Source organism: Artemia sp. Qi Xiang Cuo, chromosome 11, assembly GCF_049724085.1.
Source record: "Artemia sp. Qi Xiang Cuo chromosome 11, ASM4972408v1, whole genome shotgun sequence".
In the NCBI taxonomy this organism is placed as follows: Eukaryota; Metazoa; Arthropoda; class Branchiopoda; order Anostraca; family Artemiidae; genus Artemia; species Artemia sp. Qi Xiang Cuo.
In genome coordinates, this window is record NC_142804.1 from 31,661,157 (window position 1) to 31,669,838 (window position 8,682).

Consider the following 8,682-nt stretch of genomic DNA (forward strand, 5'->3'; position numbering starts at 1 on the left):
ACTAGCCTTTTTTTTCTTAGGTAATACAGCAAAAGTGGAAATTATTGGCTCCAGAAGGAAACATGTTAATAAAAGAAAAATCCTTGTTTTATGCCATTTCCAAATATAATATTTACATTTGTGACAATGTAGCAAAGCAGGATGACTATTTTTTTATGCTTTTAACTTGGCCTAAGTCCTGTTTGTCCTTGAAGGTTGCCAAGGCTCCTCTTTCTTTGTAACAGTGTACATCTGGTGGTGATTTGATTTAAAAAATAAGTGGTATGTTTTTTTTTTATCTATGTGATTAGTGTGTTAATATAAAGCTTATCCCATTTCTGGGTGTTGGAACTAAACTTCAACCCCCCCCTAATGTACCAATATACACCCTGAATTTTATATATGCTCTGAACTCTCAATTTTCAAACTGATTTAAAAGTTTGTCAAAATAATGAACAATTCATTAGCTAAAGGAATTCCGGGTGTCAGCCTATGTTTACACATTAGGGAGGGGGTGGGGGAGGTAGTGTTTATTTTCTGACAGAAATAGATATTATATTAGGATTAAGAATAGGATCCTGATTCTAAAGATATGTCTGTTTCTTAGCTAGCCTATCTCATTTGTGAGTTAGTCCAAAAATTTACTAAGTAGGTGAAATTCTGATGTTAGTGGTATGTTTTTTTTATCTATGTGATTAGTGTGTTAATATAGAACTTATACCAGAAATGAATTTTAGGGTATATTTAAATCCAGGATGAACTCCTGATTCTAAAATAATGTCTGTTTACTTAGCTATTGCATTTGTCAGTAACTCAGGAAATTTACCCTTTAAATTAGGCTAATGAATATACCTTTGACACAAGTTAATCACAGATGTTTAGGCTAATCACATAGATAAAAAAACATACCACTAACATCAGAATTTCATCCTGAATCCCAAAACAACATTGATTTCTGTTACAAATTATTTTCAAAATTACTTCAAAGCTTCTTTAAGTTTCTTCAATTTTCTTGTTTTTTTTTTATAGAAATGTCATGGTGGTAATTTGATTTAAAAAATAATGAATTTTGTTGAGAGCCCTAATTTAAATTGACATATACTAAATCTTGTTGAGCAGTGATTTTGTATGAAAAATAGCTTTATATTAACACACTAATTCAGTATTTTCCAAATTGAAGAAACTTAAAGAAGCTTTGAAGTAATTTTGAAAATAATTTGCAACAGAAATGAATGTTGTTTTGGGATTCTGGATGAAATTCTGATGTTAGTGGTATGTTTTTTAGGACATCCACCACATGGCTAATAAGGAAGTAAAGTTCATTTGTGATGCAAATGGCTGTTATATTTAGATTGATGATGCAATTCTATGTATATATCTTACACATTAGGGGGGTGGGGGTATATATTCTGTGAATATAGCCTATAGGCTCTAAGAAATTCATGAATTTCTTAGAAAAACTGGAAAAACAAGGAAAGAAGTGAAGATAAAGGCTCTCTTCCTGCAAAATGTGTTAACTAGGATTATTCTACATAATATGGAGTAAGAATTGTCTTCTTAATATGTTTCCTTTTGTCCAGCTGGACTCATAGGCTTAAAATATAGGTTGACTAATTTAAAGATTTGTATATATATACACTGTCAAATTAGCCATCTGGTGGTATCCAGTTTTTTTTTCTTATCTATGTGATTAAGTGTGTTAATAGCCTATAAAGCTTATCCCATTTCGGGGAGTTGGAACTAAACTTCAACCTCCCCCCCCCCACTACCTAATGTACAAATATACAGCCTAAAACAAGAAAATTGAAGAAGCTAAAATTGAATAAACTAAGAAGTCTAATTTTGAAAATAATTTGCAATGGAAATGAATGTTGTATTTAAATTAAGGATGAAATTCTGATGCTAGTGGTATGTTTTTTTATCTATCTGATTAGTGTGTTAATATAGAACTTATACCAGAAATGGATTTTAGGTTATATTTAAATCCAGGATGAACTCCTGATTCTGAAATAATGTCTGTTTACTTAGCTATTTCATTTGTGAGTAGCTCAGTAAATTTACCCTTTAAATTAGGCTAGTGAATATACCTTTGACACAAGTTAATCACAGATGTTTAGGCTACTTGATAAAATTTGGGTCAGACTATCCTAGCATAAGCCTATCTTGTGCTCAATATAGCCTAACTTATGGCAACCAGTTGTGCTTGAATTTTGTCACTGAAAGCCAATGAAAACTATTCTCTTCAAAAGATGAAGGCTGACAGTGATGAAATAAATTGCAATAGGCTAAGATAGCCTAGGCCTGATGACAACAGGGCTAAGCTGTGGCATGTATAATTGCACCCTAAGAAACCACAAACAACACGAGTAGAACTCAGTATAAAGTCTTTAATCTGTAGTATCAGTCAACTTGGTTCGCAGTGTTAACCCACACTAGAATTAATATTTCTATCTACCTCAAAAGACTTTCTCAACTTTTACGAGTTCTTTAACTTCTTCTTATTAAAGACCATGAAAATTTTGACGCTTATCAGTTGTGGTAGCGCAGCAAACATTTGAATTTTTTTTCGCCGTCAAAAAAACGCTTAACTACGAAAAATCTTTACTTCAAGTTAAAAATCTTTTAGTATTGAATATTGGTGATTCATAAGAACTTATCAAGTCTTTTGCCCTTTTTAATGGTTTTAGAAAAGTGTGTTCTAAATTTCTCAGGTTGCAGTTCAGTATATGGCCTACCAAGTTAGGTTAGCCTATAGCATAATAGACACAATCTGGCAACTGAAATTTAGCAAGTGTTGCTCAAGGCTTGGACCTTTTTCTAAATGAAGAAGCAGACACGTTTGGTAAATTTAATCAGTGACCTAATAATCATAGCCTACAAAAATAACTTCAAAATTTAAACCCAATCTTAGTGGAGCTTAGAGCTAGGTGAATAGCTGGTGAATTTGAATTTATTAAACATGAATTAATAGCCTAAGTAAAGAGTTCTTTGATGGTGAAAGTTATTGGTTGCAGTTCAGCATATGGCCTACTAAGATAGGTTAGCCTATAGCATAATAGAAACAATCTGGCAACTGAAATTTAGCAAGTGTTACTCAAGGCTTTGACCCTTTTTTCTAAATAAGAAACAGACACTTTTGGTAATTTTAATTGGTGACCTAATAATTATAGCCTACAAGAATAATTTCAAAATTAAACCCAATCTTAGTGGAGCCTAGAGCTAGTCATTGGTGAGAATATTTGTGGTATTTTTGAGAATTTCGGTGGTAATTGGACATTAGACTGGATATTTTAGTTGAGTTTTAAAGAGACTTTTAAAGTGGTCTGGAGATAAATCAGAATCTAGAAGAATGGAGCCAGGGGCTCCACCTCCATTGCTGAATAATGCATACATGATGCAAGCTGCACAGGGTATCCATATGGTCAACCAATATGGAGAAGTGTTTGTACCAATTCAGACACCAAGCAGCCCTCCAGTAAACTTACATCATCCAAATCTGTGTATACCTAGTTCATCGACTTATGTGCCAATGATCGCCACTCAAAACCGATATACCCCTTTATATGACCAAGAATTTCCATCTTTACCTTGTGATCTGGATGTGGATTTAGAGAACTGCATAAGCCCTTATGAAGCAGAAGGTATTGCCAGTAGCTCAAAAAAGACAGCAGTGAAAAGAAGAGCATCTGAATCAGTCAGTGCACAACCTCAGTTTGAGAAAGCTAACCAAATGAACCAAAGAATGGATTCAGTGACATACTCACATGCTGATGCCAGCAAGAAGATGCCTCAAAAGGAGAAGTTCATAGTAAATCAGGAGTTCAAAGTCCCAGAAGAAGATCTCTACAGATTTGGAATGGTAGCGGAACTTAATGAAGTAGATACATCGAAGAAACTTCCAGAAGACTTCAGCCTTGGTAAATGCCTGAAAGAAATACTGAAAGGTGATCCATTTGAATTTGAAACTTTCAACGAAAGAAAGAAGATGATCATATTTGTTAAAACAGAAGAAGCATGTGAAAAAATGAAGAGTATAAAGGTGATTGGAGGATTAAATGTGGACATTCAGAAAAGAAGCAATACTGTGAGAGGAATAGTCAAAGGTATCCCCTTGAAACTGTCAGAACATGAGGTAATGGAAAGTATTGACAGTCAAATTTCAGTCATAAGTACAAAAAGACAAAAGCGGTTCAATCGTGAATCAAGGAAGCCAGAGGAAAACCTGGCAATTTTATTAACTTTTGAAAGTAACTTCCTGCCACTTGCAGTTTGGATGTGTGGTAGGAAACGAATTGTGCAAAAATATTATAGACCAATAATACAGTGCCACAAATGTCAAAGATATGGACATGTCAAGAAGAATTGCATGGCCAAAGAAGATTTATGTCTAAGATGTGCTGGTAAATATCAGTCAGCTGTTTGCCCATTGAAAAACTTAGAACAACAAAAGAAAGCAGATTATTTCAGGTGTGTAAATTACAAAGGAAACCATCCTTCTACCTCATCATTATGTAGTGTTAGAAGAAAGAATTTGGAAGTGTTGAAAGTGGCAGAGAAACATCAGACAAGCTACAGGAGAGCAGAAACTGTATACGGATCATATGCTGAAGTTGTCAGTAAGAATGTTTACAAAGAACATTCAGTGAGAACACACAATGTGCCCCAACTTGAAGTTACACAAGTTATAACAATACTGCAAACAAAATTTTATTGGACTTTTTCTATCACCAGAATTATTGGATATGGCAAACTTACCGTTAAAAGAGAAGGTAGAGAAATTATGTAAGTTTATCGAAAACCTAGGAATTGCAGAGCTGGATTGTAGTTCAGTAATTCAACAGTGTAAAAGCAAATGACTTTGAGACAAAGGCTGAAAATTATTTCATGGAACGCTCGATCTATGGTTAAAGTGAACAAAGATCTTTTGCTGGACTATTGTACCAGTGTCGATGCCGATATTTTCTGTATTCAAGAGACTTTCTTAAAACCATATATGAATCCTATGTTTCGGAATTACAAAGTAGTTAGAATGGACAGATTGGATAAAGATGGTGGAGGAGTCATAATTGGAATCAAGAAACCACTCAATTACACTCCTATCTATTTTAATCTTGATGACCTTTGTGAGATGGAAGTGATCGGATGTAAGTTATACGTGTCACCATCATTGAAAGTGAATATATTTAATGGCTACATTCCAGATGAAAACGCCTGAAAAGTTACAAAAAATACTGGACATAGTACCTAAAGGAGAGAAAGTGATGATAATGGGAGATTTTAATGTTCATCATAGAGCATGGTGCAATTGTGGACTAGAAAATAGAAATGGAAAATTTTGTAGCAGACTTCCTGCTAGAGAATGGTGAAGTTTCTCTTTTGACTCCCAAAAACTTGCCAGCCAGACTTCAATTTATAACTGGGATTTATTTTACAATATACATAAAAACAAACAAACAAAATACTTAATGGAAGGACAGGAAGAACAGTAACAATAGATCTCGTTATGGGATCAGCGAGCTTAGCTCCAAAGGTAGAAATAAAGAATGACAATGTGTCATGTTTGTATATTGATCACTACCCAATAATCACAGAGCTGTATTCCCACAATGCTACAAGAATTCAAAACGAAACAGATAGGAAGCTGAATCTGAAGAAAGCAAATTCGGATTTATTTAAAGAAAAATTGAAAGACATAGACATTAGAAGTAAAGAGAATTGTCAGGAAGACTTTGAAGCAAAAATCGAGACATTCCAAAATGAACTGAGAGAAGTTGCAGAACAGGTGATCCCTAAGACAGGAGGAAGACAAAAAGGGCAAAAATTTAGTCTATAGTGGAATGAAAACTGTACTCTGGAAAAAAGAGAGTTAGCCAAAGCAAGGAAAATGTATTACCAATCACCAAATTTTGAAAACTACATGTTGTGTCAAAGAAGATATGCGATATTTAGAAAGAAAATCATTGAAGCAAAGAAAACATCTTTTGAAGAACTTTTAGAAAGATTTGATTTCAGAGAACCTGCAAATCAAGTTTACCGTGTGGTGAAAAATTTAGCTAATGGGAAGAAAGAAAACATTGAGAACAGTCCTTTGATTGTAGATGGCGTGATAGTTACTGAAGATCAAGAGAAGGCAGACAGAGCAGCAGAATATGTGGAGTCGGTGATAGGCCATCAAGATGAATTAAGTAACCAAGAAGCACAAATTATTGCCAAAGCAAAGAGACTAAGTGAGAAAGGTAATGAAGAAGAATACAACAACTCATTTTTATTTGGTGAATTGAAAAGAGTGCTTGGAAAACTGCCACAAACAGCCCCAGGAAACGATGGAATTTATCCTCAATTTGTCAAACAGTTGGATGAGAGATGGATAAGTGTATTAATAGACATCATGAAAATTGTTTCTGACAAAGGATGTTTCCCAAAAATATGGAAAGATGGAATAGTCACTATGATTCCAAAACAAGGAAAATATTCATCCACATTGGAAAACTACAGAATGATAACTCTTCTTCCGGTATTAGGTAAAGTCTACGAGAGATTAGTGAAACTCAGACTAAATTGGGCGTTAGAGAAAGCAAAACTATTAAAAGGATATTCAGTGCGGCTTTCGAAAACAAAGATCTACCACAGAAGTTTTGACAATGTTTATAAATGACGCAGTATTTGCTTTGGAAAATTCGAAGTTTTTAATAGCAGTATTCCTTGATGTGAAAATGGCATTTGACAGCATGGTTCACAGACATATATTTGAAGGGGTGCTAGAAGCGAAGATTAAAGGACGTTTACTTGGTTTTCCACATGATTTTCTAATGAAAAGAGAAGTAAACGTGAAGATAGGAAAAGCAATATCAGCAAGGAGAATATTGAGGCTTAGAGGGGTCCCTCAAGGCTCGGCTTTGGGGCCTGATTATTATAATATTAGTAAGTTTGACATCCCGTTGGACAATGGTGGTGAAAGAGCTGGAATATTTGCTGATGATAATGGTCTATGGGCTATCACCAATAGCATAGAAGAAGGACAAAAGACTATTCAAGAAACACTTAACTCGTTGGAAATATGGGCAGGAGAAAACTGTGTTAAATTTTCAACTCAGAAAACCAAAGCGATGCTGATAACCAGGAAAAGGAATTTTTCACTACCTAAGTTAATGCTGAACCGCGTGCAAATATGATTTGTAAATGAATTTAAGTGGCTTGGTGTGACTTTTGATAAAAACCTAACTTTCAAACCCCATATAAAAACTTTGAAGACAGCATGCGAAAGACGGATAAATATTATGAAGATGCTTTCTGGTGCTAGTTTTGGTCCAAAGCCACAATTCACGGTAGAATTTTATCTACAATATATAAGACCTAAGATGGAATATGGTAGCCTTATATACTGTGCAGGCAGTAAGTCATTGCTGGAAGAATTAGCGACAATCCAATACAGTGCGATAAGAATAGCTTTTTCTGCAAGAAAAACCACCCCAAGGTCATTTCTTTTATCAGAAAGTGGACTTGTCAATCTTGCTGCTAGGAGAGAAATTATAGCTTTAAAGTTTTTGAGAAAGACATGGACTGCAGACAAATCCAATCTAATTAAATCTAAGCTTCTTAAAGGTGGAAGATTATGGTGTTCAAGCATAAAATTGCATGGATTAGTAAGAGCCAAGGAAATTATGGAACGGTTCACAAACGAGTGCAGTCTAACGGAAATGCTGAGAGTGCTGAATCTGGAGATTGTCCCGCAATGGAAAGCTAGAACATTCCCTTGTGAAACTAAGTTTGAAATATGGGACGGTCTTGACGTGGCGAAGTCCTTTAGAATGTCGAAAGATTTAAAATATAGCGAAGCAGTGGATATATTTACGGATGCATCCAAGAACGATACCTATAGTATCTGTTCGGACTCTAAGAGTGGCCTAGAGGCATTGAAAAATATTTATACGTCTCAATCGAATGCTGGAGAAATTATGTATTGCCACAGTGAAATACAAAAAGTACTGGAAAAAGGAATCGAAATTGTGCTTGAGTGGGTGCCAGGGCAGGCAGATATAGAGGGAAATGAATTAGCGGACGAAGTGGCGAAAAGTGCAGCGGAAGGAGATGAACGTGTCTTGGAAACTATTACTACAAAGATTGTAAATAGAATATCGGAAATTATAAAGCTATTAATTGAAAAGGCATTCGAAGACATTAAAGCGTTTTCAATGAATAGATACATAGTGGACAAGAAAGATAAACGATTTCATAAAGCAGTGTATGATGAACTAACTAAGTCGGAAGCGAGAATGATATTAAGACTAAGATCGGGACATGCAGCAACACAAGCATATAGAGCTAGATTTTATGGTGAAGATGGAAAATGCACATATTGCGGTGAAGAGGAGACGGTGAATCATATGGTGTTTCAATGTCGGAGAATGGAGGAAAAAAAAACAAATAAGGAAGTTCATGAAAGAAAGAAGAATAGTGGTACCAGATGATTTACTAAGTATTGAAATATCTTCAAAAGACTTTAGTGAAGATCTCAAATTAATATTCAAGTTCATAAAAGACATTAACCGAATTAATACACTATAGTGAAATATGTCAGTTTGATTCAGAAGAAGGAAAGCCTCTCAAGTCCTTAGCGAAGAGGGGAGGATTCTACTTCCAGATTCCAGAACTCTTAACTACCTGTTAACCTAACTTTGATAGGAAACGTAACAAATCAAAACA

At 34.8% G+C, this 8,682-nt stretch overlaps 1 protein-coding gene across 1 annotated transcript in view; it reads right to left on the reverse strand.

Annotated features, from left to right (window-relative positions):
• Window positions 1–2,511, reverse strand: part of LOC148946879 (lysosomal-associated transmembrane protein 4A) — a 45,493-nt gene extending 42,982 nt beyond the window's left edge. The window contains exon 1 of the mRNA XM_089096688.1: window positions 2,435–2,511. The gene's annotated coding sequence lies outside the window, so the exon portion shown is untranslated. The remainder of the gene's footprint in view (window positions 1–2,434) is intronic.
• Between the last annotated feature and the right edge of the window lie 6,171 nt (window positions 2,512–8,682).